At 40.7% G+C, this 21,317-nt stretch overlaps 1 protein-coding gene across 2 annotated transcripts in view; it reads left to right on the plus strand.

Annotated features, from left to right (window-relative positions):
- LOC111962166 (chemokine-like protein TAFA-5) overlaps positions 1-21,317 on the plus strand; it is a 140,629-nt gene that overhangs the window by 107,591 nt on the left and 11,721 nt on the right. The window contains exon 4 of one of the 2 annotated variants that reach the window (XR_011479671.1): positions 21,009-21,143. The exons of the other annotated variant lie outside the window; for it this stretch is intronic. The gene's annotated coding sequence lies outside the window, so the exon portion shown is untranslated. The remainder of the gene's footprint in view (positions 1-21,008; positions 21,144-21,317) is intronic. 2 annotated transcript variants of the gene reach the window in all.

Here is a 21,317-nt window from a genome sequence, read left to right on the forward strand (position 1 = left end):
TTTGAGATCATTGAGAGGGGATTTTACCAGTGGTTGACTGGGCTTCCCCGGAAAATGTTGTCCGAGGTTGCAAGGGTGGCAGGAATTAGAGAAGGGTCAATTACACTTCACACTGCCCTCTCCCACCTGAACAAGAGGGGAAATAACTATGTGAGAATGCTGTTCATAACTAGAACCCAGCTTTCAATACCATAGTCCCCTCCAAGCTCATCGCCAAAACCGGGACCCTGGGACTGGACACCTTCCTCTACAACTGAATACTGGACATCCTGACGGGCAGGTCCCAGGTTGTGAGGGTAGGTAAATACCACCACAATGCTGATCTTCAACATAGGGGCCCCTCAAGGGTGTGTGTTTAGTCCCCTCATGTACTTCCTGTTCACCTATGACTGCGTGGCCAAGCATGACTCCAACACCATCATCAAGTTTGCTGATGACACAACGGTGATGGGCCTGATCTCCGACAGCGATGAGACAGCCTACAGGGAGGATGTCAGAGACTTCGCAGTGTGGTGCCAGGACAACTATCTCTCCCTCAATGTCACAAAGACTTAGGAGCTGATCGTAGACTACAGGAGAAAGAGAGGGGAGCACACCCCCATCATCATAGTCAGGGCTGTAGTGGAGTGGGTCGAGAGCTTCAAGTTCCTTGGCATCAAAATCACTAAGGACTTAACATGCTCCACACACACACCCGCACAGTCATGAAGAGGGCACGACTAGGGCTGTGGTGGTCATGATATTTTGTCAGCAGGTTATTGTCATGCATACATGCATACAAGCAGCTGATGCGCACTTTGGAACATTTACATCTTCTACGTCTAATAAATCTATTTAATATACACCATCACAATGAATCCATTATTTATTTTAGTTAGGTCTAAAGAAGATTTATGATATGAAGAAAATGTATTTCGGAAGAACAGAATATGAGTTGGCCTATTGTATGTTATCTGACTATGCTCCATGCCATAGGCTGTAGGCTTGTTCATTTAGTTGACAATTTTTGCTTATAAGTCACGTGCCATTATTTTATATTATATGATTTTATAGTAAGAAGAATATAATTGAATAGCTGAATAATATATAGGAMATTTTTCTAATTCCGGAGCGAGTGTGCATATGAAGTCGCAATGTTGAGTTTAAAAGTGATTATTTGCAACAGGTCCTATGAGCTATATTTAAAGTTATTTGGCAAGTTCTGAGTGATAGAAACCTTAGAACATATATGGGCTGCCTGATGCGACTATAGGCTATTGATGTTTTAAGAAAGTCGCAAAAAAGCTTGCCTCAGGCTGCATGCTGTTCTCTCATCAAGCGATAATATTTTCAGCGATTAGACTATTCTAAATTTAATTTTGTCTTTACTAATATATAAAATTAGTTTAGATTTAGAATGGCCCATTATCAAAAATGGGTAGGAACTAGGGCAGGGGGGGAAAAGATGGCATCTGTATGCATTCGAATGGCGAATGGAGGCCGCACGCTTTCCCGCCGGTCCCTTCTTTCATTGAAGCCTGGTAGGCTACTTCGGTTTTATAGCGGAGCTGTGCCTAATATGAGCAGCTGAGAAATAAATATAATACTTATTTCACTCCACTCATCAACCACTGTTTGAGGAGCATGCTTTCGCTGTGCGACAGGTGATATTCAGCCCAAACTCAGTATGTCATGGGCTTTCCAAACCTGTTTCTGCAGCTACCCAGTTCTTAATTTGGGAAACCAAGTGAAATCTGTTCAGGAACATCGATAGTAACATGTTTTCGTAACCAAACATAGTTCACTAAACTGTTGACAGCCCCTCTGCACGCTCAAGAAATTAATAAAGAAGAGAGAGAAGGAGATGGAAACGCATGGTGGTGAGATATTCTGTACCACCCAATTAATTATAAAAATATAATACATTTCCTATTACTAGGTTATTCAAAATCAAATACAAATTCACTATAATTGTAGGCTATCTGTAAGYCGCCCTGCACAATCAATGAACCAACTGCATCGCCTAGGTCTTTACAATATCTAACTCCTGGGTAGACATTTTGGTGCATAGCATAAGGTAACTACTCCATCAAGTATGCATAATAATATAGTCCACACTCAAAGGCGATTACTTGAATTTGTTTAATTTTGGAGTATAGGCTTGACCAATTAACATCTTAAATCAGTTTTATGCTTTTCTGCCCTGCGTAATATGCGTTAGGCTATGCATTGTATAAGGCACAATCATGATTTCACCTCATTTTCCCCCCGGGCTTGTGCTCATAGGACTATGCGTATGCATAAGCTCTAATATATATATGGGTGTTTTGAATTCATCACTATCTTAGAAAATGCTGTCCATTTTATTGTGTTAGGCTTTGAAACAACATCCTCAATGACCGTGTTTTACACTTAGAAGTTCAACAGCAGGTTGAAACTTTCTTCAAATTGATCATCACAGTGAGGTGATTTTTAAAAGCAGGATACTGTTTTGATGATGTGTTTGATATGATTTTCATTTGCATTTACTTTTATGTCAGAGTGGTTAGAGGGACAGTAGAGCCCTGAGTACCAGGCTATTAGAACCTTATGGTCGTGAGCAAGTTGGGCACCACCAAAGCGTGTCCAGAGTGCATAAGAGGCGATTACCATGACTCAACGGTCACGTGAAATTTTATTGTGGTCATGACTGCCGGTGTGGCGGTAATACGGTCACCGCAACAGCCCTAGGCACGACAGCACTTCTTCCCCCTCAGTAAACTGAAAATATTTGGCCCTCGGATCCTCAAAAGGTTATTCAGCTGCACCATCGAGAGCATCTTGACTGGCTACATCACCACATGGTATGGCAAATGCACCTCCCTCGAATGGCATAGTGCTACAGAGGGTGGTGTGGACAGCCCAGTACTGCACTAGGGCCGAGCTCCTTGCCATCCAGGACCTCTATATCAGGCGGTGTCAGAGGAAGGCCTGAAAAATTGCCAAAGACAACACTGTTCTTTATTTTACTGCTATTATTATCAAACCTGATGCCTAGTCACTTTAACCTGCATACATGTACATATCTATGTCAATTACTTCATACCCCTGCACATTGATCTGTTACTGGTACTCCCTGTATATGTGACTCACCACCTAGATTCGGTCTTATGTAGCAAAATGTGAAATTGTGTTTTTTTTTTACAGTGGATACAAGTAGAGACTCAGAGCTACAAAATGGTATATCATACACTCCATTTGAGGATCAATGGGAAAGTAATTCTGCCTTGAAAGTTGATCAACTTGTAAACTCACTTTTGAGAATATCGCCTTTGAAAGTTTTGGTATATAGCGAAGCGCTATTCTTTGTCTCTTGTTATGCTGTTTTTACTGCAGCTCACTGTATGTATGGAGCTAAATATATTTGTGTATATTCCTTATAACCGCGGATATGCAAGGTAACGTTACTCATTTCAGAACCTTGGTGTTATATTCAAATTGTGCTTATGTAGCTAGCTACATTCTTCAATTAGCTCTTGCGACATACGCCTAGTTTCCTGAATCGGGTCACATATAGCTCCATTGTTGTGTTTTTTTTCTTCTCCTCCTGTGATAACATATATATATTTATTTTTTACTCTGCATAGTTGGGCAGGGCTCGTAAACACACGTTTCACGGTTTAGTGTAACAGTGGCGATTTTAGCATGTAAATTTTTKGGGGCAAACGCAACCAATTTTTTAGGTGCATGCTTGCAAAGCCACTACACAACAACACAACACTAAACAATACATGAATWGCACTATAACGGTGGCAGACGGTGCCCACAAACTGTTAGGCCCTACATAAAGCTGTCCCAACTGCGGAGCTTTCTTTTCAGCACCATTTAGTGAATCCTTACCACTGCTACACCTGGCTATCAGCGGAGCCTCGTCTGGCAGCGAGACAGTTCATTCAGCCCCATTTACTGCCTTTTTCAAATGCATAGCTGATATGGCTCACTTGCTTAAAGAAATRTGGTTTCTACTGACTCCTTGTGAATTTGTGTAACTCGATTAGCCCCGCGTTCATAACGAATGCTGACATAAGTTTAGACTTTTAACCTGTTTRGGGTGCAGCCCGACACCGGTACACTTATGACAACATCCAGCTCAAGTGCAGGGCGCGCAATTCAAAAGCTATTTTTTTTWAATATTTAACTTTCACACATTAACAAGTCCAAGACACCAGATGAAAGATAAACTTCTTGTGAATCAAACCAACATGTCCGATTTTTAAAATGTTTTACAGGGAAGACAAAATATGTAAMTCTATTAGCTAACCACGTTAGCAAATGCCACCACTTTTCTAACTCCATCAGTTTCTTACTCCATCAGGTGCTATCACAAATTCGACCAAATAAAGATATAAATAGCCACTAACCAAGAAACAAATTCATCAGATGACAGTCTGATAACATATTTATTGTATAGCATATTTTTTTTAGAAAAATGTGCATATTTCAGGTATAAATCATATTTTACATTTCAGCTACACTCAGAAAGTGCACCGAAAGCAGCCATAATATTTACAGACACCAACGTCAATTAGCTAATTACTCATCATAAAACATTTCCGAAAAATATATAGTTTGCAGCAATTGAAAGATAGGCAACTTGTGATTCCAAACAATATTTCCGATTTATAAAATGTTTTACAGCGAAAACAAAATGTATCGCTATATTAGTGCGTAGCCACAATAGAGAGACACATTGGGCGCCCACGACCCGTTCACATGCACGACAGATATATGAAATAACATCATAAAATGAGTCTTACTTTGGCTGATCTTTCATCAGAAGGTTGAAGAAGGTGTCCTCTGTCCAGATGAGTCGTTGTTTCGATTTAGAATGGCACATTTCCCTCTTCAATTAGCATTGGCACGAGCCGAGTGGCATAAATTTCTCCAGCGTAAACACAGTCAGAGGACGGAACACGGCAAAACTCCCGAATAAAGTTTCAATAATCTGATTAAACTATATTGAAAAAACATACATTACGATGATATGGTCACATGTATCAAAAAAAATTTGAGCCGGAGATGTTAGCCGTTCATTACGAAGGCAAAACAGAAGTCAATCCCACTTCCTTCAGAGTACCGGAAGTGGACGGTCACGTCAAAGAAATAGGTTTTTTTCCACCACAGGACAAGATGAGCACAAAAAATTCTTCTCTGACATCCTCTTTACACCAATAGGAAGGCGTAGAGAGTGTCAGCAGACTCCTAAGTGTCAAGACCATGTATAGGCATCATGTTGAAAAGAGCATCGATTTCTGACATTTCACTTCCTGGTCAGGAAAAGTGCTGCAGAAGGACTTCTGTTTCACTCAGAGAAATAATTCCAACTCTTTTAGAAACTAGAAAGTGTTTTCTATCCAAAAAGAATAATAATATTCATATTGTACGAGCAAGATTTGAGTAGGAGGCCATTTGAAATGGGCACGATTTCACTGGCTACTCAACACTTTGCCTTGCAGCCTTAACATTAAACTACACACAGACATTATTACATTTCTATTCAGTAAATTCATAATGTTTCTTCTTATGTCATTAACACTTATCTCTAAGTATAAGCAAGTGCAAGCAAACGATCTGCGACGAGGTACGCCTTCGTTCAGCACTTTCAAAATGGACATCGACAGAAATTCAGAAGTTAGTTCAGATAAATTCAGATGTTGAGGCCTTAACTTTACCCTTCTTTAAGTCACCACACAGAGAGAGAGAGACGAGAGAGACAAGAGAGACGCTGTTAGCCTACCATTTTATGTATTTTATTAGAGACAATGCCAAGAATGTGCAATGCTGTCATCAAGGCAAAGGGTGGCTACTTTAAATAGCCCTGAAACAAAACTCAAACAAGAAGCAGGTGCAACCAATAAGACATAACAAACAGAAAAGGAAAAGGGGATCGGTGGCAGCTAGTAGACCGGCGACGACGACCGCCGAGCGCCACCCAAACAGGCAGGGGAGCCACCTTCGGTGGAAGTCGTGACAAGGTGTGACTAATAGAAATTGAATAATGTGTCCCTGAAAAAAGGGGTGTGTCAAAATCTAAAAAAGCAGTCAGTATCTGGTGTGGCAACCAGCTGCATTACGTAATGCWGTGCATCTCCTCCTCATGGACTGCACCAGATTTGCCAGTTCTTGTTGTGCGATGTTACCCCACTCTTCCACCAAGGCATCCCCCGACATGTATAGCGAACAAAAATCAATGCATGGGCACCTCGGCCCTCAAAACAAACGTCCATTTGGAGAGCATAAGCTGGGGATTTTTGAGGCATTCAATCAGAGCATAAATCTTTGTTTAACCTTTCTAGGACACACGTTCTGCTAGCGGAACCCCCCCCCCCCAAAACATTCCGCTGAAAAGGCAGCGCGGGAAATACAAAAATATTTTGGGGAAATATGTAACTTTCACACATTAATAAGTCCAATACAGCAAATGAAAGATAAACATCTTGTTAATCTACCCATCGTGTMCGATTAAAAAAATGCTTTACAGTGAAAACACAACATATGATTACGTTAGATCACCGCCAAGTCCAAAAAACACACAGCAATTTTCCCAGCCAAAGATAGCAGTCACAAAAAGCAGAAATAAAGATCAAATGAATCACTTTTGATGATCTTCATCAGATGACACTCATAGGACATCATGTTACACAATACATGTATTTTTTCTTCGATAATGTGTATATTTATATCCAAAAATCTTAGTTTACATCGGCGCCATGTTCAGAAATKCCTCCAAAATATCCGGAGAAATTGCAGAGCCACATCAAATAACATAAATACTCATCATAAACTTTGATGAAAGATACATGTTTTACATAGAATTAAAGATACACTTGTTCTTATTGCAACCGCTGTGTCAGATTTCGAAAAAGCACACCATGCAATAATCTGAGACGGCGCTCAGATATAAATAACATTTCTCCGCCATGTTGGAGTCAACAGAAATACGAAATTACATCATAAATATTCTCTTACCTTTGATGATCTTCATCAGAATGCACTCCCAGGAATTCTAGTTCCACAATAAATTGTTGTTTTGTTCGATAATGTAAATTATTTATGTCGAAGTAGCTACTTTTGCTAGCGCGTTTAGTACACATTTCCAAACGCTCGTGCAAGTCCCGCATAACGTTGGACGAAAACTTCAAAAAGTTATATCACAGGTCGAATAAACTTGTCAAACTAAGTAGAGAATCAATCTTCAGGATGTTGTTATCATATATATCCAATAACGTTCCAACCGGAGCATTCCTTCGTGTCTGTAGAAGTTATGGAACGCAAGGCGACATCATGAGGAATGCGCATGACCAGGAACTGGCAATCTGCCAGACCACTGACTCATTCCCCTCTCATCCAGCCCCACAACACAGTATAAACTTCATTCAACGTTCTACAGACTGTTGACATCTAGTGGAAGGCGTAGGAAGTGCAAACAAATCCATATCGTCCTGGGATTTGAATAGGCGATGAGTTGAACATCAACCAGCCTCAGAATTTCCACTTCCTGTTTGGACGTTTGCCTGCCATATGAGTTCTGTTATACTGACACATAATTCAAACAGTTTTAGAAACTTCAGAGTGTTTTATATCCAATAGTAATAATAATATGCATATATTAGCATCTGGGACAGAGGTAGGAGGCAGTTCCATTTGGGCACGCTATTCATCCAAAGTGAAAATGCTGTCCCCTATCCCTAGAAAGTTAACAGCGTTATCTGACAAATGTATAGATGGGGGTTTCTGTGCCCCACACATTGTTTCCATCATATCAATTGTGGACGGTAATATCATAGCGTAGCAGGCCAAGCCATTCACCGTGGGAATGATTCAAGTGAGACAGTCATGTGAGGACTTTTCCCATGATCTAAGAGTGCACTCTGGATGAATWAAAAATTTGAATAATTTAATCATTTTGAGCTACAAAGACGATACTACAATATGTAAACTCAACTCTTAAAAGAAACGTCCCTTTTTCAGGACCCTGTCTTTCAAGGATAATTTGTAAAAATTCAAATAACTAAACAGATCTTCATTGTAATGGGTTTCCCATGTTTGTTCAATGAACCATAAACAATTAATGAATATGCACCTGTGGAACGGTCGTTAAGACACTAAGACACGGTAGGCAATTAAGGTCACAGTWATGAAAACTTAGGACACTAAAGAGACTTTTCTACTGACTCTGAAAAACACCAAAAGAAAGATGCCAGGGTCCCTGCTCATCTGCGTGAATGTGCCTTAGGCATGCTGCWGGGAGGCATGAGGACTGCAGATGTGGCCAGGGCAATAAATTGCAATGTCTGTACTGCGAGACAGCGCTACAGGGAGACAGGACGGACAGCTGATCGTCCTCGCAGTTGCAGACCACGTGTAACAACACCTGCACAGGATTGGTACCTCCGAACATCACACCTGCGCGGCAGGTACAGGATGGCAACAACAACTGTCCGAGTTACACCAGGAACGAACAATCCCTCCATCAGTGCTCAGACTGTCCGCAATAGGCTGAGAGAGGCTGGACTGAGGACTTTTAGGCCTGTTGTAAGGCAGGTCCTCACCAGACATCACCAGCAACAACATCGTCTATGGGCACAAACCCACCACGGGATTGATTTGGAGGTGGATTTGGAGGTGGAGGGTACATCATGGTCTGGGGCGGTGTGTCACAGCATCATCGGACTGAGCTTGTTGTCATTGCAGGCAATCTCAATGCTGTGCATTACAGGGAAGACATCCTCCTCCCTCATGTGGTACCCTTCCTGGAGGCTCATCCTGACATGATCCTCCAGCATGACAATACCACCAGCCATACTGGTCGTTCTGTGCATGATTTCCTGCAAGACAGGAATGTCAGTGTTCTGCCATGGCCAGCGAAGAGCCCGGATCTCAATTCCATTGAGCACGTCTGGAACCTGCTGGATCGGAGGGTGAGGGCTAGGGCCATTCCCCCCCAGAAATGTTCGGGAACTTGCAGGTGCCTTGGTGGAAGAGTGGGGTAACATCTCACAGCAAGAACTGGCAAATCTGGTGCAGTCCATGAGGAGGAGATGCACTGCTATATGTAATGCAGCTGGTGGAGATCGCCTTTCTTTTGGTTTTGCCCCCCCCCCCCCTTTGTTCAGGGACACATTATTCCATTTCTGTTAGTCACATGGCAGTTGTTCAGTTTATATATGTTGTTGGATCTTGTTATGTTCATACAAATATTTACACATGTTAAGTTTGCTGAAAATAAACGCAGTTGACAGTGAGAGGACATTTCTTTTTTTGCTGAGTTTGTCTTTCAAAGGGGTTTGTTCAAATGTGGATGGAAGCCTTTGGTTGGTCCTTGTGTTCAATTGACCAATAAAGTGATCTTAATCATCTCTTAATTATTATAATCTATGGCAAAGATACTTTTAGGTTTCCACTTTCGTCTGTGTCTTTGTAGTTACTGGCTACCTAGGCCTTGGAATAACACTGGGGGGAAGGGTCATTCAAAACTCTGATGGAGTTGTGTCGTGGTAATTTCCTGTATTACTAAATGATGAGAGTTTACACACCACACACAAGTCAGAGTTATATTTAAATTCCATCTTTAATTATATGAGCTTCACCATAGCCCTTTGACTCTCAGATCAATTCAGTGTCTATAAATTAATTCTCTGAGAGTGCTTACAAAATAATTCTTAGTATCTTTTATAGCCAAGATACACCCCTCTCAACTCACATGACGAACCACAGATCTTAGAATATTCACWAAGGGCCTTTTACTTGAAAGAGGAGTATCCCATAGCCAGATAGCATTAGCTATAAATTATCGTTCAGTTTGGTCTCTTAGACGAGGTTCTACTTCTCGTTCTTGGTACTTCCTATTACCAAAACATTACCTCATCCAATGGCATATATCACTTGTCAATTCTAGATACTCCCATGTTAAATACACCCCCTCTTCCCCCCACTCCTGGAGAAGCTCACTAAGGAGAGTGAACCTCTAGGTCATATTCTATGAAATATAAGTTCAACATTAGAGGGGTGGTATAATGGTTCCAGACACTACCATACTCCTCCCCCCAATGGGAAAATAAGGGAGTGACTGGAGTACAGACATAGTGGAGCCCTTCACATGGTTTCACAGATATATTCACCTATGAAAGACAATRTTCAAACCTGACTTCTCCCTTTCTGATATTCTGCATATTACCAGATATGTAAAAGACAAGCCTGACCTCTCCCCTCTCTGGGCCCCAAGTGACTTTTCCCTAGAGGAGAAATGAAAATGAAACTGCCAACAATATAGTCCAAAAGAAGACATTCTAATGACAAGTATAAAATGAATAAAACATCTTATTTATCTATGTTACCTAACTAATTCTGATTCAGCTACGACAGTTGTCATGTCAACACATCTGTCAGTGCTGCTGCGAACTGCAACAGAAGAGACATGCCAGAAGTTCTATAAAACATTCTTGACATCAATGCAGTCAATATATACAGTATATATTATGAGATTTACCCAGATCCACCCATCCAGTTTCAACTGAAATTGTCCATCTAGCTTGATAGAACAGTGCTAACAATTCCATTTTAGCTAGTTATATTAATTATTCAGACAGCATTTTGTCTATATTGATGATGTTTTAAAGAAAAAAAAAGTTGGATAAACACATTTGTGAAATTTGTGATGTACGACAAGATTGAGTGCAATTTCAATGTTGTTTGAGTTGCTTTGTGTATTAGCAAGCTTTCTTGAAATTCTCTCACTGCACAACTGCTCACTGCATCCAAGATGATTGACATAAGCGTATTACTAAGCCCATTAGCTCCCCACCCACTCAGCATGTCTGTTCAACCTCACTAAAAGTAGATTTTCTCAAATTCTGAGTATGTTTTTGAGGAAGAATTATTATTGGGGATGTTTGGTTACTCAAATCTATTTTAGATGGGAATCAGGATGACTGTGCGGGACTTTAAAATGGTCCATTAGAAACTCTGTGTAACTTCACAAAATCAATTATTAGGTCAAAGTACACATCAGCTTTAAAGTGAAACTGACAGCATTTTAACAACATGAAATCTTATTCAAATCTGTTCATATACAGTGCGTTTGGGAAAAGATTCCGACCCCTTGACTTTTTCCACATTTTGTTACGTTACAGCCATATTCTAAAATGGATCAAATAAAACATAATCAATCTACACACAATACCCCATAATGACAAAGCGAAAACAGGTTTTAAAAATTTTCGCAAATTTTACATAAATATTCAGACCCTTTGTTTTGAAACTCAAAATTGAGCTAATGTTGTGGTGACCGTATTACCTCCACACTGGCGGCCATGAGTCAGGAAGGCAGTCAAATTCCACGTGACCGCTTAGTCATGATAATTAGGCTTCTCCAAGCTCTGATGCTGCTGATGGTCATTATTAGCCTACCAAACTTGATAACTGCCTGGTACTCAGCCCTATATTGTTCCTCTAATCACTCTGACATCAATGCAAATGTAATCGAAAATCTAATCAAACACTTCATGAGAGCCCATGAGCAACTTTTAAAGGACAAACTACTGTAGGTTAGTGCTTTTGTTGTTTGTTAGGCCTACTCATCTTGTTTGCTGAATAAAAGTAAATGTGGACAGTTGTTCCAATATCTTCAATATGCACCTTGGAATTGGATAAGGACATGCACAGTTGCGTTCCCTATGCATCTGTCTTCAGTGGTAGCCTGTGAGAAAGACCCGATCAAGTGATGGAGAGCGGTGTGAGTGAGATGAGAGGTGCTTCGGAGCRGGCTGCAAAAGCCATGGATTCTTTTAGGGTGCATTATGGCCACACAAAATGGATGCTGCTGGGAAATGCCTTTCAAGCAACTTTTTTCAAATCATCATTAGAGTTGCATCATGCAGCCTTAAAATKTATTAAAAATCAAAACATATACCCCAACGTATGTAAAACAACTAAAGTTACATTAATAACTCTAAATGATATATGCTTATTTTAGAGTTATTCATGTAACTTTAGTTGTTCTACTACTAACCCTAACCCGAAGCATATAGGAGTACATATTTCTTTGTTAACCGCTCACCACAGAATAGCCGCATGTGCGCACTCCCTCAAATCGTTTGGAGAAAATATCCTGATGATTTTGAAAGACACTCACCTGTCTATAAAAGGTCCCACAGTTGACAGTGCATGTCAGAGAAAAAAACAAGCCATGAGGTCGAAGGAATTGTCCGTAGAGCTCCGAGACAGGATCGTGTCGAGGTACAGATCAGGGGAAGGGTACCAAAACATTTCTGCAGCATTGAAGGTCCCCAAGAACACAGAGGCCTCCATCATTCATGAATGGAAAAAGTTCGGAACCACCAAGACTCTTCCTAAAGCTGGCCGACTGGCCAAACTCCGCAGTAGGGGGAAAAGGGCCTTGGTCAGGGAGGTGACCAAGAACCCAATGGTCACTCTGGCAGAGCTCCAGAGTTCCTCTGTGGAGACGGGAGAATCTTGTTGAAGGACAACCATCTCTGCAGCACTCCACCAAACAGGCCTTTATGGTAGAGTGGTGTAGTGGAAATTCCACACAGGGACACTCAAAGTCAATCTTAATTGAATCGTTCTTTAATATCAGCACGCTGCAGAGGTTCCAACCAATTCAATGCACCAAGTACACATGTCGATCAGGAGCTCCACCGGGACAGTCCAGTTAGTTCTCTTATATACTGTGGCGTACAGCAGGTCAGCCACCAGGGGGAGACTCGTCGAGGCCTGGTGACAGACAGAGTATACATCACGAGGCGATGGCTCCATCTGCTGGACGTGCCAGGTCTCGACGGGCTCTCCGCCCAGGACTAATTGGGGCTGATTGGGGAGTTGGTGAGTAATCAAGGGCTGATTGCTCACCAGCTGTACAAGCCCCATAAAGCTGCCAGAAGGGCAGCACACAGGAGAGGACTGGGGGAAGTAAGGTGACTTCCTTGTAGTTGGAGACGGTGCCCGAGCTAAGACGTTTGAGTTTGTGTGCCCGACAGGATACAGCAAGACCCGGAGCCCAGAAGACGGAGAGGGTCTCATGGGGGAGACCTATCCTTTTCTGTTGATTTATTATTTAATAAACACCTGCGAAACCCAGATAATCATACTCTGTCCGTGTCTGATCTGTGTAAACGTCTTGACAAAACCCACTGGTCTGCCACAATACAGACAAGTTATATTTATATGATTTAGCTTATTCATCATTCATAATGAATTAATCATTAACATTTGCTTCATTCATGTGACCGACCAATACTGGGTGATGCATGTGACAGACCAATACCTCACGAGGCTTCTTCTCCCAAACACACACATTTATCTCCCTTAATACTCCATGTGTATCTTCAACAATTCTCTTGTCCTTACTTGCTATGCACCATATGTATCTTCAACCGTTCTCTTGCCGCTACAGTAATCTCCCTTATTACTCCATGTGCATTTTCAATGATTCTCTTGTCGTTAGTTACTATGAACCAAATGTATCGTTCTATACAAATATAGAATAGCACCTCGTGCTATTATCTCCGTAATCTCCCTTATTACCCCATGTGCATCTTCAATGATTCTCTGTCATTACTTCCTATGCACCATATGTATCTTTCTATACATATAGAATAACACCTTGTGCTATTATCACACTGCAGACTCTGTAATCTCCCTTATTACCCCATCTGCATCTTGGCACCATATGTAAATGTGATATTTCAGTAAAAACTAGTTTTGCTTTGTCATTATGCAGTATTGTGTGTAGATTGATGAGGGATAAAAACGATTTAATCCATTTTAGAATAAGGCTCTAATGTAACAAAATGTGGAAAGGGTTCTGAATACTTTCCGAATGCACTGTACACCCCCATTTTTTAAAACATTTTCTGACAAGCGAGCACTTAGATATGGCCATTTTCAAGTTTTCATAAATTCTTAGAATGTTTTGGAATTAGGTATACTAAAGCCTTTGTGAAAATGTCATAGCAATGTTGAGTGTGAAAGCTGCCGTGCGTTTGGACAATTATTAAATACAACCTAATAAAAACATGTCTCCTCCAGGAGCAGAGTCTACCAAACCGGTGTGCCATAGCCAATCAGAGCTACAGTCAGCCTTTATGCAAACATCTATTTGCACACAGGCATGCCATCATTCACTTTGCACTGGACTGTGTGTTTACAAGCAGTTGCAATAGCGACTTTAGATCATTAGAACGCATTCGTCAAAAGCCACAAAGTACACCTGAATAGATTTCTGCAAATATATGACCGACGGGCTTAAGTAGCAAAATTTGAAAGGATATTTTTTACATTGGATAAAAGTAGAGACTCACAGCTACAAACTTGTATATCATACACTACATTTGAGGAGCTATGGAAAAGTAATTTTGCTTTGAAAGTTGATAAACTTGTAAACTCACGTTTGAGAAAATGGCCTTTGAATATTTTGGTACTACTATTGGAGAGCCCTTCTTTGTCTACACCGATTAGGCATCGTTCACACCGTCTTAAACTTTAGCCCCACTCATCTTTTTAAGGGTTAATCTGAGCATTCTGTACTAAATTGCTAGCTACTTCCAGACACATAATGAGAGAACACCTCTCTCTGACCATTTTACTCGCCTTAAMAGAGCTGGTTAGGCTGTTTTCATTTTATCCAGAGTGTTGGTGACTGTAACTGTGCTGCTGGCAACAATTTAATTGCACATTTTTCCGACGTTTACTGATACCGACCATATTCAATGGGTGATAAGCGTTCATAAATTCATCAGTTATTCTGCGCTCTGGCACACTAAGACGAGAGTCTTTGTTAAGACATGTAGCTAGCTAGCTAAACAATGTACCATAATTCCAACTCATGACGTTTCTACCCTGCATGAATCTGCAGGTAGCTAACCAACCAGGTTCTATGGCTATAACTAGTCAAACAAATGTGTCTGAGATACAAAGAATAAGATCATACACATAACATTAGCTAGCGAGCCAGCCAGCTAACTTTAGCTAGCTAACAGTACACTTTAAGTTGACATTAGGTTTATGCAGTTTTATTACGTGATACATTTTTTTTGAAAGCATCGTTAGACAGGATTACCTACACATACTGACCATCTCAAATAGAMAGAAGCGTGCTATATGGCAGACCAATCCAAACTCATCTCTCGGCATGTCCAGCCCATTCATTATTTTAGCCAATCATGGCTAGGTTGCTCACTTTTTCTCTGGCTTAACCAACTAGGCTCGTAATTTAACAATTGTATTTGTATTTACAGATGGCATCCACATTTGTTATTAAGGCACATGAAAGTTCACATATTCCAGTAGCCAAATGACTCTCCTGTGAAGTAGTGACCCGCGACATCAGCCAGAGAAAGATGAGCTAGCATCTAATGAAGGAACATTAGATAAGCCCTCTAAATCTTGTTCAGCTAGTTGACCATCAAAATTGCACTGATAAACGATGAGGAATTGTAGCATACTCATCCTTTTGCAGCTTGCCTGCCAACAATGCATGCTTGTCCCAACCAAGCACCCAAAACTAACTGGTTAAAGTTGGCTAGCTTGCGAGCTAGCAACTTYCAGACAAAAATGAGAGAACACCTTACTCTGACCCTTTAACTTACCCTAGCAGAGCTGGTTAGGCTGTTTACATGTTATCTAGAGTGTTTATGACTAACGATTACTTTMTTTTCTTACATTTACGGACACCGTTCATATTCAGTGGATGTTACTCGTTCATAAATTAATCAGTTATTCTGCACTCTGGTACACTCAGACAAGAGTGCTCTGAAACCAGAGTGAATTTACTAACACGAGATATGCTAACTGGATAACAGTTGTTCAAGTTCTTGCTAGATAACGAAATGACACCTGCATCTCAAGCTGTGTATAGCCACCAAAAAATTATGAGGGGAAAAGTTAGTCACTCACCCACTCCTCCAAGGACATGACATCCTCCTAGCAGCTAGCTAGCTATCCAGATAACATTAGGCTCTGTGTTTTTAGATGGTTGCTACATAAATAGATATGCTAGCCTATTAGCCACATTATGACTGACTTGTGATCGTTGCCCTTGCTCATTTATTGTCATTCCCAGCCTTAGTTACATTTTTCAGTTTTCTCCAAAATGTTGAGCCATTGAAACTGAAACAGTGTATCCCGAATAGAGGCAGCAAACAATGTACCAGGCCAGCTGTGATTTACAACCTGATAGCAATATTTTTTGGACAACCAAAAAATGTTATGGTGAATTAAATTAATCATGCATTGAACTGCAGCAATCTATTCTGCCAACAATGCCTYAATGTACATCATGGAATGTTGAGGCAAATATAACCTATTTTTAAAACCTCTTATAAAGTTGGTTTTGTAGCATAAACTGGGAATTGCATATTTTTGACTGATATTATGTTTGTTTCTTATCCGCAAAGTAGTTAAAATGTTGTCAGTTCCACTTTAAATGTCTTGCTAGCTACAATTGTGCTAGGAAGTTACCTAGCATTACTCATTTGCTAGGGCAACCAACAATCAACCAGCGACCCTGACCAAAAATCTCTTTGCATATGACCAGCTTGAAAGCAGTGGGGCCAGAAGGTTTGGCACAACAAAGAACAAGACAGAGGAGTTGACTTAAGCACAATTAAGGCAACTCTTCTGTCTTATTCTTTGTTGTTCCAAACCTTCTGCCCCCACTGCTTTCAAGCTGGTCATATGCCAAGAGATTTTGGGCAGGGTCGCTGGTTGGTTGTCCAGGCTAGTTTCTTTGCTTTGAAATATTTGCCAGTTGCTTGCCTATTCACCTAAATCAAAACACTCATCTTGTTTTGCTCCCAAAACACATTCCTTTAATGATTTATCAAAAAGTGATTATGTTCATACCCAGGAAACACAGTCACTTTTGTTTTCCAATTAACTTTAGCAAGCCTATTTATCCCCCCAAAATGACAGATAACAAAATGCATTATATTAAAACCCAAGAATTGGTTATTGTAATCTCACATTCACACTATTTTTTAGATGCAATGAAAGTTCTTAATTACATGATTACATGCTCTTTGGCTATTACCTCTCTCTTGAGCATGTGGCAGGCTAGAAATGAACATTCTGTGATTACTGTAATCAATCATAATTGGCAGCAGACATGAAGAGTCCATGTGAAGAAGCAGAAAGAAGCAAGCTATGGTTCAATCTCATACACTGTCAGCAGCCCAACTCTTAACCTATGTCTGCAACACCTTTTTGATAAAAAGTATTGGCATGAACTATATGAATAGGTCTTGGTGTGTGTGTGTGTGTGTGTGTGTGTGTGTGTGTGTGTGTGTGTGTGTGTGTGTGTGTGTGTGTGTGTGTGTGTGTGTGTGTGTGTGGCCATGCTATCCATTAATATTTGACCAGAAATGTGTGTGAATACATTTGCACGGATATGCTTTCATTTTCACTGTACATGTACATGGATGTGAGTTTATGCACACTTGTGTTTTTTGCCTTTTATGTGTACATACAGTGTGTGTTTGTTTGTGCCCAGTGACGTGTTAAAAAAGCTCCTCCGATTGAGTGAATGCATGAGTGGACAGCACAGAGATCTACAGATGACAGGCAGACTGGGTTGTGGTGTAGCCCTTTCCCTAATTGATCCCATTGGGCAGCCAGGCTTTAACGGGTCCAATCAAAACACAGGTTGAACACAGTCACCATGGAGTGGCCAGCTGTTCGTCTAAGCACTGTACAGAATGAGTAAAGGTTGTAGGAATAGCCTACCCATCACAAATCCTAACATTGAGCATTATGGAGATACACTGCTAGACTGGCAATAGGTCAGAACATACGGTGCATTCGGAAGGTATTCAGAACCCTTGACATTTTCCACATTTTGTTACGTTACAGCCTTATTCTAAAACAGATTAAATCGTTTTTCCCTCATCAATCTACACACAATACCCCATAATTACAAAGCAAAAACAAGCTCTAGCTGGACCATTCAAGGACATTGAGACTTGTTTTCGAAGCTACTCTTGTGTTGTCTTGGCTATGCGATGTGGAGCAGGTTTTCATCAAGGATCTCTACTTTGCTCCGTTCATCTTTTCCTCGATCCTGACTAGACTCTCAGTCCCTGCCGTTGAAAAACATTCCCACAGCATGATGCTGCCACCACCATGCTTCACTGTAGGGATGGTGCTAAGTTTCCTCCAGACGTGACACTTGGCATTCAGGCCAAAGAGTTCAATCTTGGTTTCATCAGACCAGAGAACCTTGTTTGAGTCCTTTAGGTGCCTTTTGGCAAACTCCAAGCGAGCTGTCATGTGCCTTTTACTGAGGTGTGGCTTACATCTGACCACTCTACCATAAAGACCTGATTGGTGGAGTGTTGCAGAGATGGTTGTCCTTCTGGAAGTTTCTCCCATCTCCACAGAGGAACTCTGGAGCTCTGTCAGAGTAACCATCAGGTTCTTGGTCACCTCCCTGAACAAGGCCCTTCTCCCCCGATTGCTCAGTTTGTCCGGGTGGCCAGCTCTAGAAGGAGCCTTGGTGGTTCCAAACTTCTTACATCTAAGAATGATGAAGTACATTGTGTTCTTGGTGACCTTAAATGCCACAGAAATGTTTTGGTACCCTTCCCCAGATCTGTGCATCGACACGATCCTGTTTTTGCTTTTTCATAATGGGGTATTGTGTGTAGATTGATGAGGAAAACATTTAATTGAATASATTTTAAAGTAAGGCTGTAACTWAATTTTGAAAAATTCAAGAGGTCTGAATACATTCCGAATGCACTGTAAGAGGCAACAATAACCTCACCTTGGCATTGTCAATGCTATTTCCCCTCTCTAACTATGAGAAACAATTACGATATTCCTCATATTACTTCCAATGTTTTAACTATGCTGCTTATTGAAATAAAAAAGTCTAATCATAATATGACTGGGATTCACCTTGCCTCATTATCTTTATCAACAATGTATCCTTTAGCATATATTATTTATACATATATTCCACTATGTTGTGTCACTGTGCTTTACTATGTCTCTTAAATTCTTCACCATTCTTCCAAATATCACTATGCTTCATCCTGTGCTATCTATGCTACATTACCATGAGTACAGTGCCTTGCAAAAGTTTTCACCCCCTTGGCGTTTTTCCTATTTTGTTGGATTACAACCTGTAATTTAAATGGATTTCTATATGGATTTCATGTAATGGACATACACAAAATAGTCAAAATTGGTGAAATTAAAAAGAAAACTTGTTTCAAAAAATGTAAAATTATAAAAACGGAAAAGTGGTGCGTGCATATGATTCAACCCCTTTGCTATGATGCCCCTAAATAAGATCTGGTGCAACCAATTACCTTCAGAAGTCATATAATTAGTTAATTAAAGTCCACCTTTGTGCAATCTAAGTGTCACATGATCTCAGTATATATAGACCTGTTCTGAAAGGCCCCAGAGTGCAACACTGCAACACCACTAAGCAAGGGGCACCACCAAGAAACCGGCACCATGAAGACCAAGGAGCTCTCCAAACAGTTCAGGGACAAAGTTGTGGAGAAGTACAGATCAGGGTTGGGTTATAAAAATTATCAGAAACTTTGAACATCCCACAGAGCACCATTAAATCCATTATTAAAAATGGAAAGAATATGGCACCACAACAAACCTGCCAAGAGAGGGCCGCCCACCAAAACTCACGGACCAGGCAAGGAGGGCATTAATCAGAGAAGCAACAAAGTGACCAAAGATAACCCTGAAGGAGCTACAAAGCTCCACAGCGGAGATTGGAGAATCTGTCCATAGGACCACTTTAAGCCGTACACTTCACAGAGCTGTACTTGATGGAAGAGTGGCCAGAAAAAAGTAATTGCTTTAAGAGAAAAATATGCAAACACATTTGGTGTTCACCAAAGGCATGTGGGAGACTCCCCAAACATATGGAAGGTGGTACTCTGGTCAGATGAGATTAAAATTGAGCTTTTTGGCCATCAAGGAAAACGCTATGTCTGGCGCAAACCCAACACCTCTCATCACCCCGAGAACACCATCTCCACAGTGAAGCATGGTGGTGGCAGTATCATGCTGTGGGGATGTTTTTCAATGGCAGGGACTGGGAAACTGGTCAGAATTGAAGAACTGATGGAGCTAAATACAGTGAAATCATTGAGGGAAACCTGTTTCAGTCTTCTAGAGATTTGAGACTGGGACGGAGGTTCACCTTCCAGCAGGACAATGACCCTAAGCATACTGCTAAAGCAACACTCGAGTGGTTTAAGGGGAAACATTTAAATGTCTTGGAATGGCCTAGTCAAAGCCCAGACCTCAATCCAATTGAGAATCTGTGGTATGACTTAAAGATTGCTGTACACCAGCGGAACCCATCCAGCTTGAAGGAGCTGGAGCAGTTTTGCCTTGAAGAATGGGCAAAAATCCCAGTGGCTATATGTGCTAAGCTTATAGAGACATACCCTAAGAGACTTGCAGCTGTAATTGCTGGCTCTACAAAGTATTGATTTTGGGGGGGTGAATAGTTATGCATGGTAAAGTTTTCAGATTTTTTGTCTTATTTCTTTTTTGCATCTTCAAAGTGGTAGGCATGTTACGTAAATCAAATGATACAAACCCTCAAAAAATCAATTTTAATTCCAGGTTGTAAGGCAACAAAGGAAAAATGCCAAGGGGCTGAGTACTTTCGCCAGTCACTGTATGTATCTAAACATTGTGCAATCATAAATATATTTTTTTCTTCTCTCAAAACATATTGGGAATTGCTGGAGACACAATATAGGTATAACACTGCAATAGAAAATGTTTCAATTGCTACAGTTTAGTTTTTTTTGTTCACACAAAAAAACTTTCATATATTGAACTATTGAACCCAAGTATACATTTTCACAGCACAAAAAAGTGTTTAAGCTAACCAAGGAAAATGTAATACCACTCTTAATTTAGTATAGGATCCATGTTTCACTTAATCTCTATGCATATGACCAAACCAACTCTCCCTGTGATTTCAGGCCCTTTGACAACACACAAACAAAGACAGAAGGCATTTCCAGCCAGTCAGACAGCAAAAGTCAACCTCTTTTCAAGGACAGATAGGAGAGAAACAACAAACTGCAGATCCTGGCAGGCTAGAGCGACACAGCAAGGTACAGATGAATTCCGTTTCCCCTCAATGTCATATGCATGATTACTCCTTTGTGATGGCAAATTGCACACTTGTTTTCTCTTCTGTAATTATGTAACAGCATCCAATGAAATATTGAACACATTCAAAAATGAACAGTGAATTCTCAGTGATGAACCTGTAGGGTTTGAATGTT

The sequence above is a fragment of the Salvelinus sp. IW2-2015 genome, linkage group LG4q.1:29 (genome assembly GCF_002910315.2).
Source record: "Salvelinus sp. IW2-2015 linkage group LG4q.1:29, ASM291031v2, whole genome shotgun sequence".
Lineage (NCBI taxonomy): Eukaryota > Metazoa > Chordata > Actinopteri > Salmoniformes > Salmonidae > Salvelinus > Salvelinus sp. IW2-2015.